Genomic DNA, 20,093 nt, shown 5'->3' on the forward strand with positions numbered 1-20,093 from the left:
GCAACAGAATAACTACAGGAGTAAACAGTTATGTGTGGCTGCCCTAGTACATTCTGTGAGAAAGATGACAGGGCAGACTCCTGGCGGAGTGTGTATAACGCTCTGATAAATTACCTGAATTTGTGGGTAGCCAGCAATAAAAACTGGCAGATTTACATTCCTTTGAGCACTCAAGAAGTAACCAGGGAATATGTCCAGCTTAGAGCATTTCAAAATTCATGAGCCAGACCCAAAATCATTGAGGAGCTTGTGTAAAGTAATAGTTAGAAAAAAAAGTTGTGATGCTTTGCTTTCTGATACCTTTGTCATGGTTTAACCCCAGCCAGCAACTAAGCACCATGCAGCCACTCACTCACTCCCCCCTCACCCAGTGGGATGGGGGAGAAAATCAGGAAAAGAAGTAAAACTCATGGGTTGAGATAAGAATGGTTTAATAAAATAGAAAAAGAAGACACTAATAATGATAATAACAACACTAATAAAATGACAGCAGTAATAATAAAAGGTTTGGAATACACAAGTGATGCGCAGTGCAATTGCTCACCACCAGCCGATCAACAGCCAGTTAGTCCCCGAGCAGCGATCCCCCTGCCCCCACTCCCCCCAGTTTATATACTAGATGTGACGTCACATGGTATGGAATACCCCGTTGGCCAGTTTGGGTCAGCTGCCCTGGCTCTGTCCCCTCCCAACTTCTTGTACCCCTCCAGCTTTCTCGCTGGCTGGGCATGAGAAGCTGAAGAATCCTTGACTTTAGACTAAAAATTACTTAGCAACAACAGAAAACATCAGTGTTATCAACATTCTTCTCATACTGAACTCAAAACATAGCACTGTACCAGCTACCAGGAAGACAATCAACTCTATCTCAGCTGAAACCAGGACAACCTTAAACTGTATATAGCCACATTTTCTTTTTTGTTGTTTTTTCCAGAGGAGCTGACCACCCGCAGTTTGTCATGAGGCCCACATCTCTTGCACTAACACCTGATTCCAGCTGCAGAGGATTTAAAAACGTGAGTGCTCATGGTGAAACTCATGAAAAAGTATTGCTATTTGGTCCTCTCCAAAAATTTGGGGAAGATATTATCTGCTGTTTTGAAGACATAAACCCCCAGTTTTAGCAGTGTGTCTTATTCTAGTCGTTGAGACATTCATGTTTTTCACCTTTGCCTAAAGCTTGCTGTATAATCTTCAGCTCCCTTCGGACTACCAGCCAGTGGCAGGAGACATCACTGTAGCATTTGACCTAGACAGGTGCAAATCTTTCTGTACTAATCTTATCACTGGCTTTTCAGCGGAAATTTCCCAGAAGATCTAAGTCCATAACCATCCTGACTGAAAAAATGAGATGGATTTCAGTTGTGCCCCAGTTTGCACTACATGAGCTGACTTTATACAATAATAAAGGAGACTGGATCAAAGGCAAAAGCCCTGCTGGAAATCTTGTGGGCTGTCACCCTGCCTTTGGTGGCAGGATCGTGAAAGGCTTTACTTTAACTGGTGTGATAGGGCTTTGGGGCCGTTCCAGGAGCCTGCACATTTCAAAGCTATTTTGGTGTTACACTCCCTACTCCGCACTGGTCCCTGCGCGACAGCTTCCTGCGCTCACTCGCTGATTTCTCATCGACCTCCTTCAGTTTGAGAGCACGCCTGCCTGCCTCGGTGTTTCCCACACGCATTACCACGAACACACACTTGAGGGCCACAGATCTTAAGTTTAGCAGCTCCTGCCTTTATCAGGTTTATTCACTTGGAGAGGGAGTGGGATTGCTCTCTGTCCCTTTGTAGCATTAATTTTCAAACACAAGGCAGGGTGGTCAATAATCTATTCTGCTGGCAGTTTTACTTCGTTTATTCCTGTTTCAGGTATTAGTTTCCTCAGCAATTTTATCACCTGCAGGTTTGATGTTATCTATTCAGTCTGGCATGACCATACACGCCTGTCCCTGATCCTAGGGTGGCACACCAGAGTCTCCACGTTGCCCTGAGCCACATTGTAGCTTGGCATTGGAGGTAAGGTTAAATAATTCTGAGATGCATGCAATTGGCCATCCCTGAACTAAGCAATCACCTATGATCTGTCCCAAAGCGTTCAAAACATACAGCTATTTCCATCTACCTGTACAGCTGCAATTAAGTTAAGGAGATGCAGAATGTAAAACAAGCAGTAGGGAAGCAGCCTACACACTGTATGGCACTGCACTACAGGCAAAGGTGCAGGAGAAGGATCTGCTTTTCCTAAAATCCAATCACTGAGTAATTTGTACTTAATATGGGAACCAAGCATTGATGCTTTGATCATCAGTACACACTCTGGAGATAAGAAGCTCAGGTCAGCTTGCTACATGCCGCATTGTGGCATGTTACTCATTTGCTGGAGGAACTGCGAGGTCAGGTTTTGAGGTGCTTATTCAGAAAGATTACATAAAAAGTGTCTCCCTAGTAAGAACAGAGGTTTAGTTTTTGTTCTATCACAAAAAGGAAAGTTGTCAAAGTACAAGCACATGAAATTAATGAAAGTAAGGCCTTAGGGTCATGAGTTTAGCTGTTTTCCTGATTTAGACCAAACTCAGCAAAAGTTACTAAAGCTAAACAGACCAAGAACAGTTCCTTTGCAACCACCTAAAACATAGGCTGTGCCTGGCAGAGGAACTGCATGTAAAGCTGTGTTACCAGCTCTGACCAAGGATGCTGTCTGTCCCTAGTGCTAGGTCTGTCATCTAATACTGTTTTAAACCATATAACATAATATAATGTTGTGCTGTTAAGAAGCAGCATACAGACAATGAAAGAAAAAAAATTGCTGCCATTCGCTATTAGAACAATCACACTTTTGTGGCAGATATTTTCTGTATTTCTGTTTCTCTCTTGTTTTTCAGAGTATTTATGTACATGGAAGAGGACCTCTGTTTCCAGAGAGATCATCTGTTCCTGCTGCTTATACCCTATTATTTGATGTCATGATCTTGGTTGCTGTGGAAATGATTAAGCTGTCATCAACACGATTCAGATAGGGAATAAGCTCTGGGAGAAGATAATACAACATTCCTTCTTTTATGCAAATATGTGCAGTTAAGAATGGCAAACAAACAAGCAAAATATAGAGGCAAACACCCTTCCCTCTCCCAAATCACTATTCAGACTGAGCAGACTGTTTTAAATAAGCACATTTTTTCCAGGGGGTGTCAGATGGTGTCTAGAAAATGTTATCTGCTGTTGTGGAAGTGGCAGAAGGGAGCTAGAGGTCAGTGAACATATCCTCGTCCCTTTGGTTTGAAAGGGTACAAATTCCAAAGTAGATACCAAATCCCTTTTGTCCTGTGCTTTGAGGAGGTCGTGGCAGGTGCAATATGTTGCAAAAGTAAGTAAGAGTAGCACACTTTTTGTGAGTGCAAATGGATATGCAACATGCAGAGGACCAGAGAGCTATGGCCTCTGCACTTAAGTAGCTGCCCAGGGTTGTGTTGAGCACAGCAAGTCACAGTGGGAGGAGCAATGCTCCCAGACATTACATGAAGTTATGCTGACTCAGGAAAATGAAATACCTTCCAGAAGTACCTCTGGATTTAATTAAGAAGTGTTTAGAGTCAATGGCAATTCTCCAAAGGGGACTTGTGTTAACCACCAGCTGATTACATGTGGAATTGCATGGGGGATCTTCCAGTATTTGGTGAATATACATGGGAAGCAGGTCATCTAGGTTGTATATTTGTAGTTGTAATTAGAAGGACAAACTGTATGGGAAGAGAAAGTCAACAATGATCTTGATAATTAGTTTAATGCTGCTATGCACATATGCTGTGTTTTTTGGAGTCTGCAATGCTGCTGTCTCAGTGGTGGGTGTAGATGCCTTATAGTAAGTTGAATCCAGTTACTATTACTTTCCAGAGTCTTGGCAGCACTAATGTCCCTAACATAGTCTATATTCAGGAAACAGGGAAAATGCTCAAGTCAAAACAAACTAGGGTTGTTTTCTTATTAGAAAACTCTCATAAAAAATGTGGGGTTTTTGCAGAATCTCCTGGTACTGTTGATCTGAAGCTCTAAGTAGTCAGCTCTTCACTTTCAGCTAAAATTATACACACAGCATAATGAGCAGTTGATATGTGACTAAGGTGCTCTCTTATTCAGACATTGATAGGATGTTATAACACATCAGGAAAGATTAAGGATGATAACAGGAAAATCCTTCTAGAAGTTTTTCATTACTACTGATGCTTCATGGAACATGTTGAAAGAGTTTTGACTCAAGAAATAGGTGCTGCTTTTTTGTTCTTTCTGATGACAGCTTCTCAGAGAGGGCACAGCCCGGGCCATGTTTTGAATCAGGGACTTCATGATCTTTGGAGGATGCTGTAAACCCACACAGAGCATTCATTTTGTATGTCATTTTTGTTACCTGGTTTCTGATGTCATTTGGTGCCATTTTGGGGATGTTGGAGTGCCAGGTTTTAAATAGCCGCCTACACCTTACTTTGTTCCCCCACTGAACACTTTTTTGAGGTGTCTCCACAGCAAGTTTTTTAAGTGCCAAAATGTTGTATTGCAGGGTAGAAATAAGCACACGCACAAAGAAGAGCAGATGAAACTAAACATCACACTAGATTATTCCTTGCATTTCTAAACAACAGCACAAAACATTGTGTTACAGAATATTGTAACTTGTCCATCACCCCTCCTCACACACATTCACATGCAAACATGTACAAGAGCAGTGAGAGATAGCTGAACGCAAATATACAGGCTCAGGAGGGATCTCAATCCCCTAACCCAGTACAGCACCTTGGTTTCTGGTGTCAGCTCCTGAGTATTTTTCTCAGAAAAGCTCCTCTGTACAGCCATGTAGAGGTGAAGTCTTGCTCATTTGTATGAATATGCAGTTCATATACACACAACACATACAGACGTAGTATTAGCCAGTTGCCAGGTGTGTCTGACTGCAGACATAAGAAATGTTGTCATTAAGTAGCAAGATAAAGCAAACTTTCCTCTTCTTTGCTTTTGACAGTGTCTGAAAATATATTTAATCTTAGATTTAGTCAAAAGTGCAAGGCACTATCTGCCTTCATGTTTTACACTATACAATCTCTTCTCTTGCAAGTTTTATAGCTATGTAATTCCACTGATTTCAGGGGAATTCTTTCATATTTGCAGCAAGTATAAGAGAGGCAGCAAGGTCATTTGCAGTGACACCTGGAAAAGCCAAAAAAGTATGAGGTGGGCTTCTCCTCAGGAACAAGTAATGTTTTTCCATTAAAAATATCACAGGGATTTCTTACACCGCCTCGTTGTTCTCATTGCCTTTTAAATGCCACACCACAGTTCTTGGTTTAGTAATGAGACATACAGCGCTTCCTCTGACATCCTGGAGAGCAAAGAGTTATCACTGGCATGCCAATTACGGTTAACAAGGAGAAGCTTGGTCTGTTGGCAAGGCTACAAAGTGCCTTATGTTTTAATGACAGTGGCTGTCAAACATTGCACAGATATGCCTCAGAATTAATATATTAGTAGTTAGCACAAGAGGTTCTTGTCCGTGATGAGGAGATGCGGTTACAGAAATAATGCAAATATTGATAGCAACTAATCATGGCAATCTCAATGCAGTTTCCCCTTTCCCTTTTATCCTTTTTTCTGGAGGATTTTTTTTTTCACAATGTCATTTCTTAAAAAGAGCAGTGGCTTCCATGATAAGTTTTTGTACTTGGAAATTTTATCTTCATTGTCCTTTCATCCAGTGTTTTAGACCTTGGGGATATCAAGACTGCCTTATGTAATGCATGTTTCATGTGCTTTAGAAACTTTTTAGTAGATGAGTTCAGAAGAGCCTAAGTTCACAAATTGGCAGGGAGAAGGGTCACAACTATGTTGTCATCCAAGAGACTGAAGGACACATAGGTCAGTTTTGAAGTAACTTAAGTAAAGTGGGGTGCTTTGGGGGGCTGTAGACCTCTCATTTTCTCCTCCTACATTAACCCTGGCTAATGTAGGAACAAGTTTGCTACAAGTGAGAGAAAAGCTCTGCTGCCACCTACTTCCATGGAGAGTCTATGGCCATTCCTCATTTAATCATCTGTCAACACCCTGCCAAACGCAAGGAGAAGTACTGTTTTTCACCTGTGAGAGAGCTGCGCCTCAACAAATGCTCATCTTACTGCAGAGGCTGCATGTTTCCGAGGAGAAAAAATTAGCAGTGTCAAATGCTCTGCACCTATTACTGGCTAAGTCCCCAGGCCTGCATATGCATGTTTCTGGTCAGCTGACAGATTTTCAGTGCCTCAGCATCCCTGTTCAGAGCAATGAGCATACTTCATATGGCAGGATTACCCACTACCAATAAGTCTAGTACCTCTGCTGCCTGTTTTTTGCATCATAGGAGAGGCTTGATGGATTGCCTTTAATTCATACAGTAAACATATCCCATAAAAATCAGTCTTCTGAATCTAGTGTTTTCATAGTAGATTGCTTTCCTCGCATCTCAACATACTTACCTCCTAGTAAAGGGTTTAGTCCTCCTTGGAGGACTCCCTGTTATTTGGCGCCTTCTTAGCATGATTAGAAAGACAGATCTTACAGGGAGAGTCTACTCTGTACTGGAGCTGTTTTGTCAGATGTTATTCATGCCCTGAAATGGGAGGCTTAATCAGGTATCTGTTCTGAGAATCAGTTCAAAGAGATAAAGGGTGTAACCCTTTTCACTTTCTGCAGTCTTGTATTTCTGTGCATTCTCTTCCACGTGGGTTTGTTCCCATTACCTTGCACCAGAGGCAGAGCCTAGCAGCAAATGCATGAAAGAGGTCATGTCCCAACTCTGGTAGAGCCCTGTGGGCAAGCAGCTGGCAGAGCTCCACTGTTTCTCTCTTTTTCTCTCTCTTCCCCTCCCTTGCAGGAAAAATACCCGTTGGAATCCATGTCTGGCAGAGAGTTGGTGTTACCCCTAGACTACCAAGCCATAGGGCAAAGGAGATGAATTGCTAAAATACAGCCTGAAGGCAGATAGGGGCTTTGACAAGCTGTAAAATTGTTCAACATCTTGGTTGGGGCTGAGAGACCTTTAGCAACACAGCACTGGGGACTGACAGAACGCAGCAAATGCTGCTGTGTGTCACCTTATTTTTACCATTCTTGCCAGGTAAGGAAAGAAATGTCTTGAGTGAAGGACTGGGAACCTTAGTGGTGTACAAGGCAAGCAGAGACATCTAAGAACACAGTCCTTTCTGCTGGACTCAGAGATCAATGATCATCCTCCAGAACTGTTAGGCAGGTCCTACTACTCAAGGCTTTGAAAGTGTTCTTCTTTGTTTGTTTGTTTGTTCATTTTTTTCATTTGAAGAGAATCTTAAAAGACATAATATTTATCACTCTGTCTCTATCTCCATTTTAAGCAACAGCAGAGATGTGTCAATTACATCAATACCCCTCAAAGTGTGGAGTTTACAAGATAGGTAAAGAATTATCCAAGGATTTTTTAATCAGAACAAAGTAAATTCCCTCCCTTCAATTTCTTCATTCAAGCAACTTTTTCTCTTTCCTGGGTGACTCAGGTTTACTCTGTGCTGACATACCATTTATCTGGATTTCATCTCCATAGGGTTACCTTGCTGTTCTGTAAGTATAAGTATGTCTTGCAAGGGAAAATTTATCCTGAGATTTAATATTTTGAAGACTGAATCATCAAACCATAGCTTCCCTTTGTTCAGTGTAGCATCCTAGCCCCATCAGTGTTATAAATGCTTCATTCCAGGCAGAAGCTCAAACAGAAAATAAATTATTGAGACTGAAAGTCAAAGAAGAGTAAGTTTCAAGAATTGCAAGAATTTGATTACTTGTTGATGCCTTTATAGAGGCAGCGTTCCGGGGGACAGAGTTTTCATGTAAATACTCTCTCCTTCAGAGTGCCGGAGGCTTCAGTAGCCCACCTTCAATAGCCCAAGCAAAAATCAATACATTTGGTTTCTGTTTTTCTGGTTTCTGTAGGTAGTAAGGAAAAGTAAATAGAAAGACTGATACAAAAGAGAAATGAGAGAAAAACCACAGAGGATCTCAGCACAAGGAAAATTTCTGAATTTTAAAATGAAGCTCCAGATGCATGTTTGTTGATTGAGTGGTGAATATCTCAAGAGAGCCAGGAATTCATTGATTATGTGCAGATCCAGAAAGCCCTTTGAAGTTAAAAAGAAAAAAAAAAAGAAAAAAGAGAGATCAAAAAATACCTTTCCCTTACAATCCTTTTCCAGGCTATTTCCACCTGTAGTTTGTATCCTTCATTTTAGGCTGCCTTTCCACAACTGAAAATGCTGAGGTGAAAATCAAGAGATTGCTTAGCAAACACCTTGCACCAGGTTCAGCTAAGGTCAGTGGATTTGGTGTTCTTATGATCTGTTTTGTTGTCAACATCTGAATCTGATGCTGAATTTTTGGCTGTTAGTAACCTACAAAAATCTTCTGCATAAGCAGTCGGAAGGGGGGTGTATGGGTATGCAGGCTGGCGAATATACACTACAGTTTTATTCTGCTAAGGAGATATTCATGTGGCTGAGATGAAACAGCTCGTAACCAGCTCCCCGCTGACTCCACACTCCTGTTCCCCAGGCGTCTGCAGGATGCAATGGGATTCTGGAGTCCAACGGAACAATTGTGGTGGCTTCTCTCTTTTCACCTCATTGATGCTGCTACTTTCAAAGTTTCATCAGGCACCAGAGAGATCCCTGATGAGCAGGGGAAAGCAGAGAAACTCCAGAGGTCCTTAATGAAATCGTTCAGATCTGTATGCTGTGCCCGAGTTCATTCTGGATTTGGCTTCCCTGTCTGAATCCCCTATGCACACTCATAGTTTCCTCCGGTGCATTCACCTTCAGATGACTGTCTTGATGCAAGTAAAAGAACCATATATAACCTGTCGAGGAATGTAATAGAGCAGAACATGAGCATTGTCTGCAGCATGTTTAGCTTTAACAGACTGCTGAGCCTTTGTAGGTTAATATACAGATAATGTTGTCAGTCAAGTTTGGTGCATTTTCTTTAACTGTGTGAAGTCAACACTGAGATTAGGTGGTACTACAAAGTCTCAAAAACCAGGCTGCGATTTTTGCAAGGAGACTTATGCATCTAACTCATATTGAATTTTAGTTGGCTACAGGGACCTAAGTTCCTTAACATTCTAGGTCCTAAAGGATTACCCTTCATCTTCTTTGTGTTTTACTCCAGGTAGAATGGATACAGGCTTCTTACAAAGAAATTGTTATTTTTAATTTTAAGCAAATCAAAACCTAAGACATGAATAAAGCTATTTCGAAAGGGTTTGAAAAATTATTCAGAAATGCTGTTAGGATAAATTCCTTATGTACTGGAGAGAAGCTGCAATGTTTTGTGCTGTTTTAGTGACTTTTCCTTGAAAATTGCCTACTTGTATCTTTTTGTTTTAAATAATTTCTAGGATTCAGATTGGTTAATGCACCATTAAAGGAATTTATTTGCACAGAAATCAGTAAATATACTTTTTATTTCTTTGGAGTCATTTGGGCATGTATTTGATTTAAATGGATTGTTTACCTAGTTACTGATTTTCATTGGTGTGGGGAAAACTTTTATCAGCTTTGGTACCTTATTCCCAACAAGATGATTTTGAATGTCAGAGGAGTTTTCCAGTTGTTTACCTTTCACTATTGTTAAGACCCATTCCTTTTCTTAGGTACTTGTTTGCTAGACAATGTAGATGGTAAATATTACCTTTACAGTGAGCCTAAATGTATGGTATGTTGAAATCTGCTTCACACATTTTGATTTGTGAATGACTGCAAAAAATGCTAGAAAGTGCTCCCCCCTGAGTCATATACACGGTTGTCCATCTGGAAAGTAATCTGGGGGCTTGCCATTACATTTCAGTTATTTTCAGTCTTAGTCAAGACCTCAGTTATGATTTTTCCCAGTTGGATGGGTATGTTAAGGATGCATCAGTGGAAGGAAGCAGACAAACCGTAGTAAATTCAGGATTACACGTGCCCATTCAACTGAACCTGAGGTTTAGCTGGTTGTAAATGAAAGCAGCTGTTCTAACACTGCACATGGTGATGAAGAGGTTTTTCTCTAGAAGCAGACTTCTACATATTTTCAACTCTGCCTGATGGATGAGCAGAGATAAGTCACAGGTGTCTCTCTAGGACCCAGTTTATGCAGGCAAAATCTGAGACAATAATGCTGTCCTCCTCCAGAAGGCAATTCAAGAAAAAAAAAACCCAAACCCCAAGCAACCAAACCAAAGCCTTATAATAAGCAGATATTAGTTATTACTCATTGATTTACCATTCCTTCTTCCCAATTTTTGATTGGACATTCTATCATACACCCATATATTAAAGTTACCTATTTGCTAATTTCTTTGCAAAAATCTTTGCAAGAATAAGCATCATATTATTATAGATGCTGATTAGTGGCATAATATCTTATAATGAGTAGTTTTGTACTTTTGACCTAATTTATCTTCTGACTCAAGGCTATGGGTAGCTGCAGTTGAGAAAGTGAAAAGGAAATTAGATTCCACTGATTGTTTTAATGTCACTGCTAAAATATACAGCTAGAGATCAAGGGTAAAGCTTTAGTTTTCTTCAGAGATACAGGAATCAGGTAGGAAGAATGAAAAGGTACTTTTCAGCTTTAAATGTGCTTTTTTTGTTCTGATGTGTCTCTTGACATATGTCAAAATAATATAACTGCAGTGGAATTTAAAATCTGGAAGCCAGTAAGTGGTTTGGTGCAGCAATAATTGTTTGCTTTTCAAGTTCTTAGGAATAATTATCATGAGTGACAGAAATAACTTCTAGCTGAGCTACCAATTGCCAGAAGAGCTATATCATGACCATCATTTGGGATGTTTTTGGATTGGTGAGGTTCCATTCAAAATAATAGTGTAATTACTATTTACCCCAGTGGGTGTGCAAAATGCTGAATGAAATGCTGAAGAGAAAAGGGGTTTTCTGAGCTCACCTTCTGTTTAACAGAAAGATTGCTTAGAACAAGAATGCAACAAACCATAGGCTCCTGGCTCAAGCCCAGTGCTGAACAGGATAAAATCTCACTTGAAACCAGAGATGCAGTTCTCAACCATATGTTGATTATTGCCCTTTAAAACCAGATCCACCGAAAAGGTCCTTAGGTGGAGCTGCTCATGTGTGGGACTGAGAACTGTTTGCATCTGAGTGCTGTGGGGCCCTGAGGTCAGAATGATGTCTACCAGCTTCTCACTGCTGAGCTCTGAGAAAGGCTTTGCATTCTGCCAAGCATGCCCAGAAAAGCTTTGCCTAAAGAAGTGCCCCCAGAACAATTTCTCAAGTGACCAAAAAGTCAGGACCTGTCAAATATGGAGAAAGAGAAATTTGGGGCAATATGCTTAAGGCCTTTAAAAGCCCACAAAGTACATACAGATAAAATAACAAACTTGAGTTAACAACGCTTTAAGAAATTAATTGGAATGCAGGATTAAGAGTGGCAATAAACACATTGTTTCCAAGACTGACTGAGTAAACAGATGAAGTGATCTGTAAAACAGAAAGTGGAGAGGGGAAAAACTCACTACACTTCAGGATTCTTCCTAATCAATGGAGATTCATTGTAGCTGGCTCCAAACAAGACTGAGTTTACACAAGTGATTTTCTTACTCTGTTCCTGAGGAGATCTGCAATTAGGACCTAGGGCAATATATTGGGTTTATTAGTGTGTTTTTAAGAAAGATGTCTTCTGCCCCACTACATGACTGGCTACAAGCACTACTAAAGTAGCATCGAGGAGAGTGTAGCATTAATGCAAACAGCTGCAATCAATCTTCTCCCATTTTATTTAAGTTGTTTATGAACCTGCTGATGCAATTTGGGCTGGCTCTTTTAGGTGAAATGTGGGGGTGGAGGGGAAACAGCTGCTATTTAGGTAAAGTAATTATTAGGTGGTGATTAGGGAAGGAGATAAAAGGCCAGTAGAGCTCTTTCCTGAGAACTGAAGAACTGCTGCTGGGAGGTGGCTGTGAAGGGGTGAGTATTGCTTTGGGAGGCTTTTTGGAGGTTGGTTGTTTTTTATATAATGTCTGAGCAAAAGACTAGAGTCATTTACCAAGTACAAAGTATCACTAGGAGGGGGCTGAGTGTCTAGGCCCTATCTTTCTTTCTTGTGAAGAGAACACTGTCTGCTTAAGAGGGGCTAAATGCTGATGCAAGTGCTGCTGGGTTGGCTTGCTGGAGTCTGTAAGAAGGGAGTCTGTATGCTTTCAAGAAGGTCTGGGAGCCTCTGTTTTGATTTCTTACTTTGAAGATGCAGATTAGTTTTCTGTCTGTGCCTTCTCTGTGCTAAAAAGTTGTGGTCCCTCCCTCCTCTTACATGGTAGCTATTCCTTTCTCACAGGAATTATTCCTAACAGCAGTGCAACTACAGAGCAGAGGCTATGCCAGGCCTCTCAGCCACAAACCACTGCCATTTCCAGGGCTACTGGGATGAGGGAAAATGGATACGGCAGTAGTTGTGGTCCTGTGAGCCATCCTTTGGTTTTTTAGAACACTTTAAACTTTTGCTTATGTTTGAAAACATGTTTGGGCAGACTGTTGTGGGAAGCAGGGGCTGCTCCAGTAGGTGAACAATATGCCCTGTTTTGAGCTTTGCATAACAGCCTCCCTGTGCAGGCTGGGACTGGTGTTCCTCAAGTGCCTCTCGTAATAGCTGCTACTCATATAGACAAGGACAGCTGTGTACTTAGATGCTAGCACACTAACTGCTTATATCATGTTAGTGTAGCTTTTCTCTGTGGAGATTCGGGAGGTATATTGTGGGACATAATAGAAGAGGTTAAGAAGCAAGGTACAAGGAAATTGGCATTTCCTCTAATAGAAATACTATTCTTCAGATTAAACTGGAGAACTACAGGTTGTCACTAATTTATTATCCTCAGAGAGGAAAACAAGCTCCCAAACTGTGTATAGTGCAGTACTTGGCTTGCTAAGCGTTTTCTATAATGACTCATTTGTAATATTCTCCCAGTGTAAGAAGGGGGAGGGGAGGATGATGTTCCTAACTAAAGATGGTCTATTGTTTCCTGCATTGGCAATTGAATTGTAACTCATAATTTGCAGGTGAAGTACTTGAAGTACTTTGGCAGCTTTGTTATAAAAGGGGAAAATGTAATGCTTTCGTGAAAATAACCTTGAAGGTAAATGAAAACCTACATCCGTCCAGGCGCAGGTCTATTAAATGTTCCCTTGGCACACATCGCAATAGAAACATTTGAGCAGGCAGTGTAACAAAAATTGAAAGAAATATCAAGTCTCTGAAGTCACTGTATCACCCCACTACTTGTAGGACTATTTCTGTGTCATGAAGTTTGATTTTCTTTTTTTAGTTGCTCTCTTGGTAGTGAAGCAGTTGTCCTGTACTGGGGTCAGGTGGAGAAAATACAATGAACAGCTTCAGAGACATGGGGCTTTTTGTATGAGGGCGTATAAAAATTTAACAGAAGCAGGGACTTTTAACAGTGCAAGAGGGAGAAACAAGAACCTAGTAATGTGAAACTCAATTGGAGGTGGAGTTTTGATGTGGACTCTTTCTGTGACTGTCAGGGTGGTGGTATTTTTATTGGTGTAGGGCCTAACAGCCCTTAGGCAACTAATGTGTGAAATAGTCTAACCCAGGCAGGTGATAGCTGAATCTAATGGTATTAGATTAGGAAATTTGGAGCCTGAAGGGAGAGATGGAAAAATCATTACAAGTTTCTGGCTCAGCTCCGGGAAGGTGGTCTGTCCCTAATGCAGAAGGCAGTGTGCTTGCACAGTAATTCTCCCATCATGGGAACTGAGCTGCAGAGAAAATCTGGAGGTATGCCTGGTTTCAAACAAGAGACTGCACTGTGTTTAAGGACAGAGCCCTGTGAAGCAGACAGTCTATCCATGTCTCAAGGTCTGAGAGCCTGTGTTAGCAGCCTGAGGGCTCGCAGAGCTATGTGGGCAATCATGGGACCTTCAGGTACAGATGTATGGGGGGAGGCACAGTTGCTTTCCTGCTCTCTGTACACTGAGGAGGGCATCACTGCCAGATCAGCATCGATTGTGGGTTTGTTGAGAGAAAAGGGATGATGAATTATCAGCTTGATACACCATCCTGGTCCTGTTTTAGCTGTTTCTTCTAAGTGATGTGGATGTGAATTAAGGAAGGCAAGAGGACAGGAAAGGGTCACTGAAAAAGCAGGTGCGATCTGTCACCTTTTATTCCCACAGCAGAGAGTCCATGGAGAACATTATCTGTGTTACTATGCGTGTCATTTCAAAAAGGCTTTCAAAAGCCTATGGACAGATGCTTAGGGGCAAACATTTGGGAGGGTGAAAGCATTCTGAAAAAGAGCATGGGTTGCAGCATGTGTTCTTGGCAGTGGGCATACCCAAGAGAAGTTGAAGTCAGATCTACCTTTCCAGAATGATGCTAGGTAATGCAATTGAAGGAATACAAGGAAACATTTTAAATGCTTGTAGTTGAGTAACGGCATAAATGGCTACAAAGTTTGAAAGAAGTAAAAATTATGACTGTCACACAAAGGTATCACTTTAAGGTTGGATAATAATGAAGTGAATGACTTTTGTGTGAGTAGTGGTAACAATACAATATTAGTCATGATTCCGTGGCAGATACATTTCCTTATATTTTTACTAGAACTATCAAGGCATCTTCTATGCAGCTAAAATGAATAGAGGGAATTACTAAACAAGACTGATAATATATACATCAGAAGATTTGAGATGCTCTCAATTCAGTGTCTCTACTCCCACAGACAATGAAGGGGTCTTACTGCACAGAACTACTAATACATATGAAAATTTCTTTTTGTTTTGCTTCTGCAAAGATCTTGGGGAATGAAAGTGAAGATAGACTTCTTCACTGGTTCCTCAGTTCTGTGCAAACAGCAGCACTAAGCAGCACCAGAGATAGACTCAAGGTGGCCTTAGGCAGAGCTTAAACCACAGGCTTGTCACTTCTTTTGTCTGCGTACTGGTTTCTGCAGCTGCCTAAATTCATGCTTCTATCCCTAATTGTCTACAAATTGTCTATCCTGCTTGATGTAATACTAAATATTGCTACTAATGTTAAAGTTTAGCAGCTTTCTATGTTTTCTGGTGTCACAGCTCCTGATGTTTGTGGTATGTGTGAAAGGCTTTAGAAATGTAACTTACAAGTTACAAGTCCTTTGTCCTCCTGTACCTAGTTCACATAAAATGTTAATGGGTCTGCTGCCACTGTCAGTGAAGGTGTTTGATTAGCTCAAGAGGTGTATGTAGGTGACCAAGGCCCTGTGATTTTGAATTTCCCACAGATTTAAGTTATCTTAAAGCATGTAATGGGAAGCAGCATCTCTTGAGACAAAGTTGAGGTGTTACCAACCTGCAAGGAAAGAATTAGGAAGTATAGAAATGGGACTTGCACATGGTTTTGCTGTGTGATCCAATGACATTTTCTGAGGATGTTCAGAAGGCTTCTTTAACAAGTATTACAAGAAAGGATTTAATCTTCAGCATGTGGTAAAATTTTGGTTTTTTTTTTTTTAAGTGTTTTGTGCTATTAAAGCTATGTGATACCTTTTTATTCCTCTGTAATTAGTGGAGGATGCTGATGCTTCACAAAAACCTAAGGAAGACCATTTTCTTTCTTTGAAGTATTTCGCTTACTGTAGAGGATATGAAAGCAATTCTGAGATATTTCATTTGTATTTGAAGGTTCACTTTTTACCTTCTCTCTGATATTTGAAAATGAATGAAATAGCTAGAACTGTCTGTCTTGTTTAAAAGGTTAAATATGGCTTCTTGGTTACCAATTTTGTAATTGTTCGTTCTGGTGCTGAATGAAATGTATTGGATACTGTTGGTCAAAGAAGACCTTGCTAGAAAAATGTTTTGCTATAATTTATCAAGGACCTTGAATTTATCGGTTCAGGAAAAGATATATGATTACATGTTTATAAAATTATAACACAGAGCAATATTTTTTAGTTTATGGTTCAAATGGGAACTGTTACCTCACAATATTAAGTATTTTAATAGTAAAAACTGTAGTCTGGGCATTTTGTTTAGCGGTGATTTATTTGCAGCTGGCTGTAAACTGAACAATACAAGGCTTTAAGAACTTCATCTAGAATCCGTGGTGCAGAGAGGGTAGGTGATGGTGAGATGCTTGGCGAAATGAGACATGTCTTCAGTCCTAGCATAAACTCTTCTCCTTTGTTGTAAAGCATCTCAAAAATATGCAAATGCTTTGTTGATCAGGCCTGTCTTTTCCATCAAATTCTGTATTACTGCAGAGATGACGTTAAGCATCCCTTTGACAAAAGTCAGGAAAAGTTTCCAGGATAATTTTATCTCAGCTCCTGTATTATAAATGGAGATGACCGGAAGTCAGGTGGTTCTTTGTAGGTTAATCTGGCTCATTCGGAGCTTTTGAAGCAGCTATAAGGGCTCAAGATGGCTTGTTCAGAGCTTAAGTGTTGCTGTGTGCCCATGTATTTCTATAAATGGATGTGGCCTTAATACTGGAAGATGTGGTCCAAGTGACAGAGATGAACGTTAACAGTAAAAGTTCATTATGTCAGCATTCAATTCTTATGTCTCCTTGATAATATTTCACTGATAATAAATTCCCCCATAAGAACAATGATGAGATTTAGTATGTCCCAGCAGCCAACACTCTGTGGACATCATTAAAGTGGCCTTGTTAGTAATAATGCTAGGAAATGTTTAGAAGAAAAATGCAGTGAAGTGCAGTGAAGGGTGAAATTCTTATATAAAGTAAGTGCTCTGGAAATCATGCAAATGTCTTAGGACTGTTTTCAGTTCTTTAGTGTCAGGATATTTGGGTAAAAGTGATTTCTAGTGGCTTATAATGCCTTCTAGGTCATCATGCTGTCAGGATCTCTGTTACTATCATGACAGATTCTCATACAAATGAGCACACTTCTAGTTTCAGTGACCTTGGACATCTGTGTGTGTGGAAGGGAAAATGTGCTCAAACTTAAACACTTAAGCTACAATATTTCTAGGTAAAAGCCCAAGGTGTTGAAGCCTAGTTGTAGGACTCAGGGTACAGCTTTCATTAAGATCTTATTTCAAAATAAGCCAAGCACTCTTTTTTCTTAGAAAGCAATGCATAGCATTTATTGCCTGTTCTCTGTGCTTCTTTTTCTCAAGTGCTTTGTGCACACTATTTTCTGTGGAATTTAGACAGTAGCACTTATTTTACTTTTTTCCTGTACTATTCAAGAAAAATTAAGGTTCATGATTTAAGCTCAGGCTTAGAGTGTGATTCTCCTTAACAAGAATGAAAAATGAGATTGGATGCAGCCCAGGTAAAGCATTTGCTACCCAGAGAGCCCACTTTAAAAGTATAAGGATACTTAAGAATAGAAGATACCTGAAATCTGCATTTAAATAGACTCGTGATGCAGCAACTTATATCCATTTTCCTCTGTGAAATGTTTGATGTTAGTTTGGGTTTATCATAGCTTAAATTGTGCAGTTTTGTGATGGAGTATTAGTGGGTACCTACAGGAATGCTGATTTGGATGATTTACTTGGTTATGTACAGGCTATTTACATTGCTAAGGGAGAGTGAGACGACCAAGAAAGCTGGACTGTGCTAAAGCCCTGAAAATAAATCACATACAGCTCTCTAGTTCTCTTTTAGTCAAGAAGATCCTAAGCAAAGGGGATTGAAGGTTGTTTTAATCAGACCACATACATATAGAGCTCCATAGCTGAATTATGTGGTGTTTGGAAATTTTTTTTATTTTAGCACTGTCTGTATACATTTGATTTGTATAATTAGGATTCAAGTGGGCATACTTTCTGACACTAGACTCTCCAAACAGCATTACTGGTTTGGGACCTGGATAAAAATGAACCATGGGGATTTTTTTTTTTAAGCTTTCTATTTGTATTTCCTGTCAGGGGAAAGAAGGAAAGGCAGATATGCCTGGGGAGGTCAGCACCTTGTTGACCTAGAAACAGATAAAAGAAACCCCAATTTTTTGCGTCGCATATTACGGTCTCCTGCTCGGGTAAGGCAAGCCCAAATCCGCTGCCTTAGCCATTTCGCATCCGTAGCCGGGGCCACCTCCTTGCCCTGTGTCTGTCCCTGCATGGCCGCGGGCTCCTTGCGAAGCGGCCGCTGGGGCCATGCTGGGCAGAATTGCCGCCATCTCCTGCCTCAGCAGGCGTGGGTGGTGGGGGGGGCTGTGGTGGTGCCTCTGGGGAGGGTGGCAGCTGCCCCTGCCGGTTCTGGCCAGTTCCAGCCGGTTCTGGCCAGCCCGTCGCCTCGCTGAGGGGACTGTGAGGGATGGCGGGGAAGCCTGTGGGCAAGTGAGGCAAGCAGAGCCTGGCCACGAGGAAAGAGAGGTGTGTATGTGTGTGTTTGTTTTCTGTCAGTAGCTGACAGGGTGATTAGAGGCGTGAGCTAGCAGACAATAAATTACATGAAATAAATATTCTCCTGGTGGAGATGGTTCTGCCTGCAGCAATGAAGGGTGGGGAGCGCAGGCCATGCCTGGGCCTGGCATGTCTGTGGCAGGGGTGGCTGCTGTCACCGTGGGGCTCTGGGATAAGCTGTGTGGGGTTTGTGGCATTGGTGAAAGTGGTGTGCCAGGTCTTTGTGGGTGTCACTTCGAGCAGTGGGGAAACAGGGAGCAGGTGATGGGTGAGGACCTGGACCCAGGGCTGTCCCCACCTGTGGGGTCCAGGAGTGGTGGCAGTGTCCTGGTTTCAGCTGGGATAGAGTTAACCGTCTTCCTAGTAGCTGGCACAGTGCTATGGTTTGAGTTCAGAGCGAAGAATGTTGATAACGCTGATGTTTTCAGTTGTTGCTCAGTAGTGTTTAGACTAAAGTCAAGGATTTTTCAGCTTCTCATGCCCAGCCAGCGAGAAAGCTGGAGGAGCACAAGAAGCTGGCACAGGACACAGCCAGGGCAGCTGACCCAAACTGGCCAACGGTGTATTCCATACCATGTGACGTCACATCTAGTATAGGAACAGGGGGGAGTGGGGGTGGGGAATCGCTGCTCGGGGACTGGCTGGGTGTCGGTCGGTGGGTGGTGAGCAATTGCACTGTGCATCACTTGTACATTCCAATCTTTTTATTATTACTGTTGTCATTTTATTAGTGTTATCATTATTAGTTTCTTCTTTTCTGTTCTATTAAACCGTTATTATCCCAACCCATGAGTTTTACTACTTTTCCTGATTTTCTCCCCCATCCCACTGGGTGGGGGGGAGTGAGTGAGTGGCTGCGTGGTGCTTAGTTGCTGGCTGGGGTTAAACAATGACAGGCAGCCATGAAGCCCTGGGGCTGGCTGGGGCATCACTCCTCAGGGAGCAGCGTGAGGTGGCAGGGTGCCACTGGGAGAGCAGGGCTCTGGGGAGGTGAGCTGGGGCCCAGCTGCTGAGTGCAGCAGCTTTTGAGCCTGAACTGATTCAACCAGTTCCTTTTATTATTTACATTAGTTAACATTTACTTACAGGCTTCCTCAGATGCTGCTGGGGAAGTCATTCGTGATGAACTGTTACAAGGCATAGAAACAGTACTAAATATGAGGAAATAACAGTTTCTGTGACAGAAATGGGACATAAAGCACTGAAAATATAAAAGGGAAGGGTGGTATCAGTTAGGGTGCAAAGGTGGCATCTGAATTCTTAAAATGGCATCAAGTGTCAGCATTAATACTCCTCTGAGCTTTACAGCCTCAGAAACTGTAATTCTGTAATTCAAACCATTTAGGATCATAAACAGTTAGTCTCAGTACTGCTGAGACCAGTGTCACACTTGTATCACAATTTTGATGTTTGATGTCTGTCATGCATCAGAAGGCAAACACAATTACATGCATATTAAGAATACCTCAGAGCTGTTCAAGAAATCAGGGTTAGTCACAGGATGCTTTTGATGTTCTTCTCCCTCACGACTGTAGAGTTTTACATTAAGTTTGTGTGAAGATGTTCTAGTTAAGGATTAAGAGATGGTTGTTGGAGAAACAGGACAGATACTTCAACTCGCTTATCTAACAAATGACACAGTCGGTGACCTCTCGT

At 41.4% G+C, this 20,093-nt stretch overlaps 1 long non-coding RNA gene across 10 annotated transcripts in view; it reads left to right on the forward strand.

The window, feature by feature from the left end:
* LOC128147328 (uncharacterized) overlaps window positions 1-9,487 on the forward strand; it is a 135,971-nt gene extending 126,484 nt beyond the window's left edge. For 8 of the 10 annotated variants that reach the window (XR_008237001.1, XR_008236999.1, XR_008237004.1 and 5 more), the window contains 5 exons: window positions 935-2,016; window positions 2,883-3,074; window positions 4,292-4,384; window positions 7,389-7,448; window positions 8,596-9,487. This is a non-coding gene — a long non-coding RNA (uncharacterized LOC128147328). The remainder of the gene's footprint in view (window positions 1-934; window positions 2,017-2,882; window positions 3,075-4,291; window positions 4,385-7,388; window positions 7,449-8,595) is intronic. The other 2 variants (XR_008236997.1, XR_008236998.1) reach the window with 2 other exon arrangements.
* The last annotated feature ends 10,606 nt before the right edge of the window (window positions 9,488-20,093 follow it).

This window comes from Harpia harpyja, chromosome 10 (assembly GCF_026419915.1).
Source record: "Harpia harpyja isolate bHarHar1 chromosome 10, bHarHar1 primary haplotype, whole genome shotgun sequence".
NCBI lineage: Eukaryota > Metazoa > Chordata > Aves > Accipitriformes > Accipitridae > Harpia > Harpia harpyja.